Source organism: Crinia signifera, chromosome 12, assembly GCF_055691185.1.
Source record: "Crinia signifera chromosome 12, ASM5569118v1, whole genome shotgun sequence".
Lineage (NCBI taxonomy): Eukaryota > Metazoa > Chordata > Amphibia > Anura > Myobatrachidae > Crinia > Crinia signifera.
In genome coordinates this window covers 43552437-43566505 of record NC_139228.1, presented here as the reverse complement: position 1 = coordinate 43566505, position 14069 = coordinate 43552437, and the positions used below count along the sequence as shown (strand labels likewise).

Below are 14069 nucleotides of genomic sequence, written 5' to 3'. Positions count from 1 at the left end.
TGTGTCCAATATATTTGTGTGTGTGAAACTACATATCCCAGCAAAAACACATGTTACTAGGTTTGATTGCTAAATAATGGACTGTGCATTTTGCTGGGTTATATAGTTCCACAGAACCAATTAATGTGTGCTGTCCTTATCACTGTAGGCCTGCAGTGTAGATGATTGTTAATCCACATCAATCCTCTGGGTAGTTGGACAAGCACTTTACAGTCACTTTTACATGTGTAATCTGATGCACTTTCCTGTTTGTAGCAAGTGGAGGACAAATATCGTGCACTGTCCTAATACTTAAATGACCTTTTCAGTTCAAATACATCAAATTCCTTATGTAATCATATCAGAAGAGAAATGTTTTTTGTTTTTAAAGTTTTTATCTGCATATTTGACAAAGTGCCAATAAGGTGCCAATGTTCATAATGGAAAATGTCTTCCTCTTTCAAACAGCTCCATCTCTGGAGTCCCAGCCTGCTGTTGAGCCACATCAGCCACATCCGATTGTTCCCAATGTCCAGTCTGCAGGTGAGATATCATACTGTTACACAAAGACATTGCACATTTCACACATGGCTGGCGCCACCACAGTAGCCTGTACCAATGCATGCACAATGCATGAGCCAGGGGCGTAGCTAAGGGTTCATGGGCCCTGGTGCGAAAGGTCAGCTTGGGGCCCCCCTACATACAACAAAATTAAAATCTCGGTCTGTTTATATTTTAATACATCAAGTATATTATGTTAATAATAGAACTAACATTTAAACATAGGATAGCAGTTTATTGAAATAAAATATTAAAAGAACAAATGATAAAACTGGAGAGGCCCAGGTTACTGGAAGCTCAGATGGTGGCAGACCTAGGAGGAGCAGTAAGAATGTTTGTTGTTAGGAGTGGTAATAGTAGTATTGTAAAGTGCTACTTTTAATATATATAACATATAACCTGTAATGTTACTTATAAACAAGCAAAACAGAATGCATAATCTCACATCAATTAAATAAAGCTGTGTTATATAATGGTGGAGTTTACATGATCCCACATAATTAGCACATCTGCACATTTATATCTACGTGTATGGTAGAATAGTTGACCGGATTAAGACCTAGTGTAACCCCATTCCTTACTTGTTTATGGGTATGACATAATGAAACACCAAACCCTACCTTAAATCTGTGAATTCCAAAGAGACAACGTGGTCTGTGATTTTCCGGATTCTTAAATGTGACAGTTAACTGTAAACCACTAACCTACAAAATGAAGGACATCTATTAGCATGTAGGTCAATAATTATACTTCATATAATAATTCACATAAAATAAGTTTCACTTACTGGTAACTTTAAAGATGTGAACAATGTTGTTGCCATAACTATTAGTCGAACATTGATAATGAATCAAAGAACAGTCAACAAAACTAGGGAACTGCAAAAGTAACAATGAATGGCCACCCTGCAAAAAGAAAAGGGACAATACATTTCTGAACTTATATTATATGTAATAGAAACTGGAAAACAACTTTTGTAAGCATCCGCCATCACTTTTATTCCACACAGAAGCATTCATCCAGGTATCTATACTTTATAGAGTTGTTATACTGCTATGGCTAATGTTTTTACTGTAGTCATCTCTGAAGAAATCAAAATCTAAATGTAGATTATGTGGTCTTTAGCAAGGCGGATGCTATACAAATGTATTATTATGATGCATGCAATAGATTAATAAACTGGAACAATGTAACAGAATATATAGAACTGGAACATGCCCACAAGTTAGTATAAACCTTTTAACTGTGAGACCTGATGTCCAAACCGATATTGAACTGGTAAACTGTATACTCACAAAGCCTATTAAAATGGACATCTCCGGGATTTAGCTTCAGAAAACTTGTCAATCATGCTCGGAATATCAATCTTCCTGGCCCTGCCATTTTCAACACTCAATAGGGCTAAATCACTCAGCCTCTGTTGAGACATTGTGCTCCTAAGGTCATTTTTTATTAATTTCAATTTTGAAAATGATCGTTCTGCAGACGATACTGTCACTGGCAGTGTAAGAAAGAGTAGAAGTGCTATGCAGACGTCTGGTACAGTAGAAGACAATCCAGAGTTCTCAACCAGAAGGAGAATTGCTAGATCTCGTATAGATGAAGATTTTTGGATATCTCCTAGGAGCGCAGATCGGAAACTTAACAACTGAGCAGGAAAATCATTAGACAAGTCATCCTGGTAGAATTCTTGCAGTTTAGTTGCTTCTTTGAATACTGTATCATCAGCTTCTGCTGACAATGTTGCTGGCTGAAGAATATGGAATCTTTGTACAACTGTATTCATACCACTGAAGCGATATTGCAGCTGATTTATAGCTATATCCAAACATCTATAAAAGACTGTTGTTTTAAATCTTTCTTCTGGGTCCTGTAGCCTTTCATCCTCACACAGCTCATCAAAGTGTTGCTTGACTTTCTTCACTCTTTTATCTTCAAATTTTGCTTGGATGCCCCAGTTTTCTGCAACAGTTACTGCTGTTCTTTTTACCGCCTCATAATCATCTCGGAAGTTGCTAAGGACTTCAGTGGCATTGTAAATCAATTTGGTGGCATTAGAGAGATCCATGTCTTTTGACTGCAGCATTTTAGAAACGGAGTTAACATTTTCTAAAATTTTGGCCTGCAGAACAACTATGCAAACAAACTGGAATGATTCCAGTTTTTTTTTCAACGCACCGGCCTCATCTCTTTCTTTTGGCTTTGTGGAAAGAATAATTATTTTAGACAAAGCCTGTAAAATATCCCGAAACCTGAACCGTAGTGCTAGTACTGAGTCATATCGAGACGCCCATCTTGTTGGGCAAAGTTGTTTTAAAGTTAGTGAGGATTCTGAAGTAAAGGATGCCAAAAATGCCCATCTCTTCACACTTTCACCAAAGAATTTGTATAAAGACTGAACCACGTCAAAAAAATTGGAAATTTCAGTTATATTTGAAACTGCATCCTGCAAAACTAAATTAAGGTTATGGGCAGCACAATGTATATAAAGAGCATTTTTTTCTTTGTTAATAATGCGAGCTTGAACTCCTGTGTAAACACCACTCATTGTGGCTGCTCCATCATAGCCCTGACCACGGCATTTTGATAGGTCCAGGCCTTTCTTCTCTATGGTTTCCACTATTGTTTTTTCAAGGCCAGCAGCTGATTGGTCCTCAATAGACTGAAAACCTAAAAAGGCTTCCTCTATTTTGATATCAGTGGCCCTTGAGTTCTCGTCTCTTTGAACAATTACATATCTAAACACTTGACTTAGCTGATCAATTTTTCCTATGTCTTGGGTTGTGTCCATTATTATTGAAAAAAACTGTGACTTCTGGATTTCAGAAACAATATCTCTTTCTATTTTGCTTGCAAGAAGACTTATAAGTTCGTTCTGAATTTGTGGACTCAGATATTTAATGCTTCCTTGTGGTCTCTGCAAAATGTCCTTTAGTATAGGATCATATTCAGCCAGTAATTCAATAATAGTCAGAAAATTGCCATTGTTTACCTCTCCTATTTTTTCTCTGTGGCCACGAAAAGCAAGGTTGGCCATAGCCATTGTTAATGTTACATTAACAATCCTATGTAAAACTTGTCTCCAAAACATGCTTTCTCTTCTTATGTTTTTCTCATTTTCCTCATCTATGGTTTTATTACGCCTCCAGTGATCATATACTATGCACGCCTCTGTGTGGGACTGACTATTTTCATGGATATGAATTTTGGCTGACAACCTTTGCCACTTTTGTATACCTTTTGCCCATGCTGGTTCATATCCCTGTTTACTGCGATCTGCAAACAACCAGCAAGGCTCACAATAAGCAGCATTAAGTTTTGGAGAATAACAAAGCCAGGTCACAGGTAATTGAAGTCCTGTTTTAGTGACTCTCTCATAAAAACTTTCTGAAAAACACCTTCCATCTTTTTCATCTCTAGGGAATGGCCCTTTAGGTCTGCATGATCCATTAGTAATAATAAATCGTTTAATATTTCCATCCTGAATGGTAATAGGATAATGACCTCTGTCTGTTATATGTTCCTCTGTCAGAACACTTTCAATAAAACTAGACTGTAGAGGTGACTCTGACACAGCCTGAATTTGGATCTGTTCCTCTTCTGTATGTGTGCTACAGCCTTCCTCTAAGCTTGTTACACTGTCCTGCATTGAACTCTGTACAATACTACCGGGACTCACATTTACATTTTCTATTGACAAATCTTGTTCGGTTGTACTGTGAGAGGAGGCGGCTGATGTACTTGCATCTCCAGGTGTTTTGAAGAAGCTACTTATTTTAGGAAGTTTGGCATATTTCTCTTCTTCTTCCCTCTTCTTTTTGCGTTTTTGAGCACCACTCATGTGATGGTGAGACATGATAGGTTTCGTAATAATAGTTCTGTGAAAAAATAAACACCTGTTCACACTGCATGAGAACTACACCTTTGTTATGATAATAACTTTATAACAAGCGCATACGTATAACCGAATAACCGAGGGATTGCGATGTTAGAAGTGGCCTCTATCTCCACCGCAGCGCCAAATAGACTCACTCAAAAAGGGGTGCGGCCTAACATTATACCACACACTGTAATGCCCATTGCACAATTTATCGAACTTTGTAATACCCATTACACATAAAGCCACATGCCGTAATGCCAATTACACATAAGGCCACACATGATGGCCATTACATACTATATAACACATACCATAATGCCCATTACATACTATATAACAAACCGGAATGCCCATTACATACCATATAACAAACCGTAATACCCATTACCCATAAAGCCACATGCCGTAATGCCAATTACACATACGGTCACACATGATACCCCCATTACATACAGTACTATTTAACACACCGTAATGCCCATTACACATCTGACACATAAGTGCCATGCTCATTGCTAGGAACTTCATGCTCAATGCCAAGGGGCATCATGCTCGTTGCCAAGGGGGACTGAAATAGTTTGTTGCAAAGGGGGACTGAAATAGCTTGTTGCCAAGGGGGACTGAAATAGCTTGTTGCCAAGGGGGACTGAAATAGCTTGTTGCCAAGGGGGACTGAAATAGCTTGTTGCCAAGGGGGACTGAAATAGCTTGTTGCCAAGGGGGACTGAAATTGCTTGTTGCCAAGGGGGACTGAAATTGCTGGTTGCCAAGGGGGACTGAAATTGCTGGTTGCCAAGGGGGACTGAAATTGCTTGTTGCCAAGGGGGACTGAAATTGCTTGTTGCCAAGGGGGACCCCCGCCTGCTCCCTGCTCTGCCCGGCTGAGCTGCCCCTGTCCGCAGCTATTTTTAATTAAGTCTCCCACTGGACCGCTAGCCAATAGATGCTTGCGGTCCAGCAGCCATCAATGCTGCTTCTGATTGGCTGCTGGACCGCAAGTACTAATTGGCTAGCAGTCCAGCGGGAGACTTAATACCATGCAGAGCAGGGAGTGGGCCGGGCGGCATAGGTGCTGGTGGCTGCTCAAGCCAAAAATATAGGAAATGGCTTCATGGGGAAGGGACGTGGCCACAAAATAAGGCAAGCAATGTTCACTGGGTTTACTTAACCTTTTATGACCTCCCATGAGCCTTTGTCAGTGCATGGCCAGACACCAGGCAGGCACCCCAAGTAAATAAATGCTGACAAGCCTGACAGGACTGGAGTCAGTTCTGTTGTGGAACTACACGTCCCAGCATGCCCTGCCACAGATTTTAGATAATGGATTTCTAAAACTGTGACAGGGCATGCTGGGACGTGTAGTTCCACTGTAACAGTGGAACTACACATCCGAGCAGTTTTAGCAATTTGTCACATAATCTCAAAAGCCTGACAGGACTTGAGTCAGTGCTGTTGTGGAACTACACGTCCCAGCATGCCCTGCCACAGATTTTAGATAATGGATTTCTAAAACTGTGACAGGGCATGCTGGGACGTGTAGTTCCACTGTAACTACACATCCGAGCAGTTTTAGCAATTTGTCACATAATCTCAAAAGCCTGACAGGACTTGAGTCAGTGCTGTTGTGGAACTACACGTCCCAGCATGCCCTGCCACAGATTTTAGATAATGGATTTCTAAAACTGTGACAGGGCATGCTGGGACGTGTAGTTCCACTGTAACTACACATCCGAGCAGTTTTAGCAATTTGTCACATAATCTCAAAAGCCTGACAGGACTGGAGTCAGTGCTGTTGTGGAACTACACGTCCCAGCATGCCCTGCCACAGATTTTAGATAATGGATTTCTAAAACTGTGACAGGGCATGCTGGGACGTGTAGTTCCACTAACAGTGGAACTACACATCCCAGCAGTTTTAGCAATTTTCCCCATAATCTCAAAAGCCTGACAGACTGGACTCACTGTAGTCTGTCCGATATAGGGCGCCGGGCGGTCCTGCTCCTGAGTCCTGGCACAGCCTACACGTGCTGTGTGATGGCACGGAAGCGGTGGGAGAGGGAGGTTGGAGCCCGCGTGCGTCGCGCTGACGTCACGCGGCAAGGGCTCCCCTTCCTATTGGCTGCCTGCGGCTGGGGACGGGACACGGTGGCCGTATCTGAGCTGTGATTGGCTGCAGCGGCTCCGGAGCCGCTGCAGCCAATCACAGCTCAGATACGGCCAATAGGAAGGGGAGCCAATAGGAAGGGGAGCCCTTGCCGCGTGACGTCAGCGCGACGCACGCGGGCACGCAAAGCAGCACTGGGAACGGGTGCGTTCGCATCCCTCTTCCAGGCCAGTGGCGGGGGTTGGGCCCCCCTGGCTCAGGGGCCCGGTCGCATCTGCGACCGCTGCGACCCCTGAAGCTACGCCACTCATTATTGATACTTTTTTTTATGTGATAGGTGAAATTTAACATGGTTTGCCTGCTTGTGTCTTCTCCTAGCAGGAGCAACAGCTCAACAAATAATAGATACACCACTTACAAGGCAAACGGTACAAAATATAAACCTATTTCTATGAGCTTACAAATTCTAGGTGATACTGCGGAACATACTGTATATGGACAATAGCACCCATTGGGCCTGGTTCTAGGTATCACACAATGCCGATTTACGTTTGTTAATTAACTGTTTGCCCAGAAAGTACTGATAACCCATGTGGCACAACTTAAGCACTTCAGAGTGTATGCACCAGTGGACTTACTGTGGTAGTGTTTCCGATACAGGGCGCCGGGCGGCGGGCGGTCCTGCTTCTGACTCCCTAGCACACACTGCACAGCCTACACGTGCTGAAGTCACTCTGATGGCGCTGAAGCGGTGGGAGAGGGAGGGGGAGGTTGGAGCCCGCGTGCGTCGCGCTGACGGCACGCGGCAAGGGCTCCCCTTCCTATTGGCTGCCTGCGGCTGGGGACGGGACACGGTGGCCGTATCTGAGCTGCCAATCACAGCTCAGATACGGCCACCGTGTCCCGTCCCCAGCCGCAGGCAGCCAATAGGAAGGGGAGCCCTTGCCGCGTGACGTCAGCGCGACGCACGCCACGGGCACCCGAAAGGCAGCACTGGGAACGGATGCGTTCGCATCCCTCTTCCAGGCCAGTGGCGGGGGTTGGGCCCCCCTGGCTCAGGGGCCTGGTCGCATCTGCGACCGCTGCAACCCCTGAAGCTACGCCTAGACCTCACAATTCCAGCTAAGGTAACATGACCCACCATACACCATTCTGCATAACATACTTACCACTGTTATCTCATTTGTAGGACCTTCACAACCGATGCCTGAACCCACTGATGGACGAAATTAGTGAAATCATAATGGAGCCGGTGCCATCGTTGGATCCTGCACAACACCACTCACACCCAGTCAATGAGGCCCCCTATACGCAGTCACATAGGCAGCAGCCCCCAATCATTGCAGCCACCAACACTCCCACTAGTGCGGAGGAGTTGGCTCAATCCATCCATATTTTTTAAGGCAAACAAATATCTTTTATGGAGATGCAGAGCACCCAACTAGAAAGCATTAAGGGGTATGTGCTCAGCAAATGAGAAGAATTTCCCAAAGTGTGCGTGCTAATGTAGGGACACAAATTCGTCTTGTCTCCACATTAGACACACGCTTATCAGAAATTGGACAAGCCATTCAGGGCCAAACTACTATTTTTAGAGCACTAAATGCCAATATGGTTGAACAGACCCAAGCTATTAATGGGCAAACAATTGCGTTGATGTCCCTACAAACGCAACTCAGCCTCAGTGCTACTAGTTTGTTAGGTCAGCACCAAACCACATCTACGCAAAGTAGTAGTGTCTCCTCCACACCCATGAGTGGGTCCCCCACGGCGTAGTATTCGTACTAGGGGTGGAGGTGCCACTAGTGTTAAGGGTGCTAATACCCGGGCTCAAGGGAAAAATAATTAATGTTGTGTGCATTTACATACATCATGTGCTGTTATTTTTTCCACACTCATGCAGTGATTGGTAACGTCAAATTTTTCTATGGTATGGCCTATGCCTAAATTTTTCAGCAAGTAAAAATTATTTGCAGCCAGCAAACTTGTTGTCATTCTTTACAAATGATTATCCACACTGTACTTTGATGTATTTGGAAATAGTGTCATTTTAGCTGACACGGTCTTTGGTTTGTGTGTGCTTATTTGTCATATAATTTGAAGGAAATACTGACATTTGAGGGGGATCAGCATTAGGCATTGCATACTGTATGTAGCCGCCACTTGTTTAGGTGAATTCCAACTAGAGATGTGCGGGCTCGGATTCCTCAGATCCGAGCCAGCACGGACGTCATCAATCCGGGCCCGGATACGAGCAGCGCTCGGCGCTTCCCGCCTTACTAGAATCCGGGCGCACGGGCAAAACGTCATCGCCTGGCGTCGGATACTCGCGAGATCACTGAACCCTTAAATTCCGCAACCTCGCGCCGCCATCTTCACTCCAATCTCGGAGAAGGGTAGGGAAGGGTGTGCTGCTGCTGTGTGTGGTCTCTGCTGGGGTCCGTGCTGCTGTGTACTGTGTCTCTGCTCAGTGATCAAGACATCACCATTGCAAGGATGACTGGTGCTGTGTTCTGTCTCTCCTTTGTGCTGGGGCCTGCCTCTGCTGAGTCTGCTCCTGTATAGTCAGTCACAGTGTGATAGTCCACTGGTGCTGCTAGTGCCACTGCCTGCCCTGCACTGCCTAGTGTCTGCTGCAGTCTGCTCTCTGCTGTTGCCACTGGCTAGTGCCTACCAGTACCTATTGCAGTATATAATTCCAGTGTGCTGTTGCCCCTGGCTATCAGTACCTATCACAGTATATAATTCCAGTTTGCTGTTGCCACTGGCAGTGGCTACCAGTATTTTATTTATTGCAGTATATAATTCTAGTCTGCTGTTGCCACTGGCTACCAGTATTTATCGCAGTATATAATTCCAGTCTGCTGTTGCCGCTGGCTACCAGTATTATTTATCACAGTATATAAAAATCCAGTCTGCTGTTTCCACTGGCTACCAGTATTTATCGCACTATATAATTCCAGTCTGTTGCCACTGGCTACCAGTATTTATTGCAGTATATAATTCCAATCTGCTGTTTCCACTGGCTACCAGTACTGTCAGTCCAGGGGTGCCCACATGTGTGCTGTATCATCCAGGGGTGCCCACATGTGTGCTGTATTTGTCCAGGGGTGCCCCCATGTGTCCTGTATCAGTCCTGGGGTGCCCGCATGTGTGCCGTATAATTCCAGGGGTGCCCCATGTGTCCCATATCAGACCAGGGAAGCTGCCCTTTTTTTTATGAAAATAAAATTAAGGTGTTTTTTTTTTTTTTACTGCAAGGGCTGTTAAATGCGCTGTAGTCCAGGGGTGAGCCAAGAGTGCTGTATAATTCATGGGGTGTTGCTAAGTAAGGTGTGCTGCTCTTTTTTATAATTAAAAGAATACACATTTTTATTTTTACTGCAGGAATTTGTCTGCTGTATAATTCCATGCCTGCCGCCATGTGTGCCGTAACAGTCCAGGGGTGCCACCATCTGTGCCGTATAATTCCATGTGTGCTGTATCAGGTCAGGGGTGCCACCATCTGTGCCGTATAATTCCTGGGGTAAGCCAAGTCTGCCGTATAATTCATGGGGTGCTGCCAAGTGTGCTGTATTAGTCCAGGGGTGATGCTAAGCGTGCCATATCAGTCCAGGGGTGATGCTAGGTGTGCCGTATCAGACTAGGGGGATGCTAAGTGTGCCATATCAGTCCAGGGGTGATGCTAAATGTGCCGTATCAGTCCAGGGGTGATGCTACCTGTGCCATATCAGTCCAGGGGTAATTCTAGGTGTGCAGTATCAGCCTAGAGGGGATGCTAAGTGTGCCATATCAGTCTAGTGTTTGTGCCGCACACTTGTGTGGCTTATCATAGTTATCCAGCTACCTCGGTGCAACATTTTGCCCTAAAAACAATATTGTAAGGTGTGAGCTGTTCAGAATAGACTGTAAATGAGTGAAAATGAATGTTATTGAGGTTTATATAGCGTAGGAGCAAAAAAAAAAAAAAAACTGCGATTTTAGCAGTTTTTATGCTTTTTTAACAAAAAAATCAGAACCCAAAACCCAAGAAATCCAAACACAAAACACTTAGGAGGTGTTTTGGCAAAACCCATTAGAACCCAAAACCTCAAGGTAATCAGAACCCAAAACCCAAAACCCGAAAAGTGTCCGGTGCACATCTCTAATTCCAACCACCTCAGATCAATGATCCATGGCACCTCCATCCATTAAACCTATGTTAATTAGCATTTTCATTCATTTGGCCAAAGTAAAAACTACTTACATTACTGTGTTATAGGTGTCATCATGTTGCCAGGCATAAACTATGCTGGGTTGTTGCAGCTACCAGGTGTTGGCCATTATTGCTGGTCTGTTTCTGGCCAATGAACATGGACAGTGAAAAATTTAATGTTAACAATGTATGGGGGAAATTTACTAAGAATACGAATACAAATAATTGTATTCGTATTCTTGCTACGAATGAATACGACTGCATACCACGTATGCAAAGTTGTGTTCCGGAGGGTGATTTACAAAGCAGTCATATACGACTGCTTTGTAATCCTCCGATGTCGTATTAATTCGTATTAGCTGGCCGTATATACGGCCGCTAATACGAATTAGTGTAGGCAGTCTGTACGGATCAGTTTGAGCTTCCTGCACGACTGCTGCAGTGGCCACATCTACATAATTTGGTTGACCCAAAGCTATGTTATGCAGCATGCAGCAAGCCTGGACAACCAAAACAACTTTGGCTGGGTGGTACAGTAGTGTACCTGCTGACCTGTCCAAACACCGAAATCTGCTTTTCAGCACCCCAAAGGTGCGTTCCATTACATTGCGGGTAGCAATATGTGCAGCATTGTAGCGGTGCTGTGCAGGGCTTTGTGGGTTCCGCAGAGGTGTCATGAGCCACGAATGACACCCATATCCTGAGTCACCTAACATGTAAAGGGATTTGTGTGGTCACATATCATGTGGGTAATTTGCACATAATAGTAGCAGCCCAGACTTTATTGTTAGGGCTGGTATAAACAATTACAACAGAAATGACTCTTTAACATACGGTTACGCACATGGATCTTAAAGGGCAAGACATAGGTTAGCAAACATCATGTAAACAGTGCTAAGTTACTTACCAAGTAGCCAGCCCTCTGGCATGGTGTGGTTGTTGGAAACGGTCCCATAAGCTGAGTGCCGCAGGATATAGGCATCATGGCAGTTCCCGGGATAGCCTGCAACCACACTGAGAATTCTGAGGTTGGCATCGCAGACCACCTGCACATTGAGGGAATGTCTGCCCCTGCGATTCACATAGACATGCTCCCTCAAATGCGGGGCCCGAATCCCAATGTGGGTGCAGTCTATGGCTCCCAGCACATTTGGAAATGCTGAGAGCCGATAGAATGCCACCTTCAGGTCCTGCCACTCGGACTCACAACGTGGGAATGTGATATATGTGCGCCACAGCTTCTTTAATGCATTTAACACCTGAGATAAATGTTTAGAGAAAGTGGCTTGTGACACCCCCAAGGCCCATGAGCTCACAGACTGAGTGGAGCCTGTGGCAAAGAAGTGGAGGGCATACATTAATTTCTGCAGCCCAGACACTGCATAGTTGCCCCCCCCCCCCCCCCCACAAGGGTCCAAATCATCTCTCACCTGCTCATATAAGTTCAACAGGTTCTGCGGTTCAACCTAAACATGTCCACCACCTGCTGATCAGAGAGGGAGTCCAGGTACACCCTAGCATGGTACCGACGAGAAGCACGGAGTGGTCGGGGTACCTGGAGCTGGTGGGCAGCATCATCCCTCCTGCGTAGCTCCTCCAAACGCCCCAGCTCTCACACTAGCACCTCCAGTCCACTCTGCAAAATCTCCATCTCAAACACCCTCACAGGTGTCCATAATCATGTGGAGGTATATGTAGGGGACTTAGTAATTGCTATGTGGGTCACCTGTGACAGATTTAACCTTTTCTACGCTCAAACGCTGGCGATTTTGAGGAAATCGCCACCCTCTACTTGGTCTATTTTTGGGGGGGATAAAATCACATTTTGCTGCCGATTTCCAAATGCGGCAGCCATTAAATTAGAGATTTGTATCTTTTTCAATGGGTAACATCTGGATGCGATGTTGGAAATCGCCACTTCAGAAAGTGCGAATTAGCAGCAAAAAGTGCTATTTATGCCGCAAATCGCCAAAAACCCAACATCGATCTCTAATAAATGTCACCCATTATTTATTGGAGTGGGATGCCCGGGAGAGACTTGGGCACCAACCCAGAAACTCACAGATGCATCCAAATATGTATGTTAGTAATATATAGCAGCAACAAAACAGGACAGAATAAAAAAAAATTGGGTGCAATATGCGAGAACAGGATATCTCTTCTATGGCTGTTTTTTGTGAAACAGACCCATATTTCTACAACAATGTAATAGCATTTTGCAATTTCCCACTATTTAACGTCAAATAATCACGAGCAAACTAACATGATGGCACTGACAAGAAACGCTGAGGCTGCCTTTTATTTTTGCATGATCTGTACAGAAAGTTACATTGTGTAAGTCCATCAAGGTCAAAATGTATTTATCATCAAAGATATTAACAAATGAAACATTCCATTGTGATGTACCTACAATTTGCGCAGATACTGAAGGAATCTTTCTGTTTATGTAAGCACAAATAGTCCAAGAGGTTAGTGACAGATGTGTCTTTTCATTGGGGAACTGAAACTAATTTCATTGCAATCATGGTAGGGATCAGAATCAGCAGAGGAACTAGCATATGGCATATGTGTTATAAACCTTGCCAGATACGTCAGGGGATTACACAACATATGAATATCCCTTCAGGACATATTTAGTGCTGCAAGTATTCCTTCCATCATAATTACTCCTGGCAAATTACGTGCATTTATATATAAATTTTTCCTTTTTTGTCTTGTCAAGAGACCAACCTAAAGAATTTTACCTTGAAAGAGAAGACGAAAGTAAGGCACACCTACTGTATACACAACTTATGTGTCAAATGCGATGCACAGTCTGCAGGCCAGCAAACAAATGGTGAACATCAGATTGATTGCCCCATTCCCATGGCAACAAGAATATCAAATAAAAACTTTACGAACTGTTCATTGTGTAGGTTTAAAGTAAATCATCACTTAAGAAACAACGTAAAAAATGTATTGTGTGTTTGAATTATTTCTCTGTTGTACCGTGATCTAACAATAAGCAAACTTTGAAAGAAAAAAAAGGTACTCTTTACCTAGAACGGCGCCAGCGATTGAAATCGCGGTCGTCGGGGGTAAAAATCGCGGTCATCGCGGTCATCGCGGGCATCGCGGGTAAATCGGGATGGCCGCGATGACCGCGATGACCGCGATGACCGCGATTTTCCCATAGGGAACAATGTTAAAAAGGCTGATTGACCGCGATTTGACTGTTAAATGCCTCAATGGACCCGATTTGGCCCTAGGAATCAATGTTAAATGGGCCACAGAGCCCAAATAAGCACAATTAACCCTTAAATGTCCCCCCCAATTTTTAACGCCACCCCACGATCCACGCGAACCCGAAG

The 14069-nt window shown here is 44.2% G+C and overlaps 1 long non-coding RNA gene across 1 annotated transcript; it reads right to left on the bottom strand.

The window, feature by feature from the left end:
• Window positions 1–754: 754 nt before the first annotated feature.
• Window positions 755–1968, bottom strand: LOC146050200 (uncharacterized). The gene is made up of 4 exons (XR_014466280.1): window positions 1836–1968; window positions 1328–1445; window positions 1161–1244; window positions 755–853 (listed from the first exon to the last, which is right to left on the bottom strand). It is a non-coding gene; the product is annotated as an uncharacterized LOC146050200 (long non-coding RNA).
• Window positions 1969–14069: the final 12101 nt, after the last annotated feature.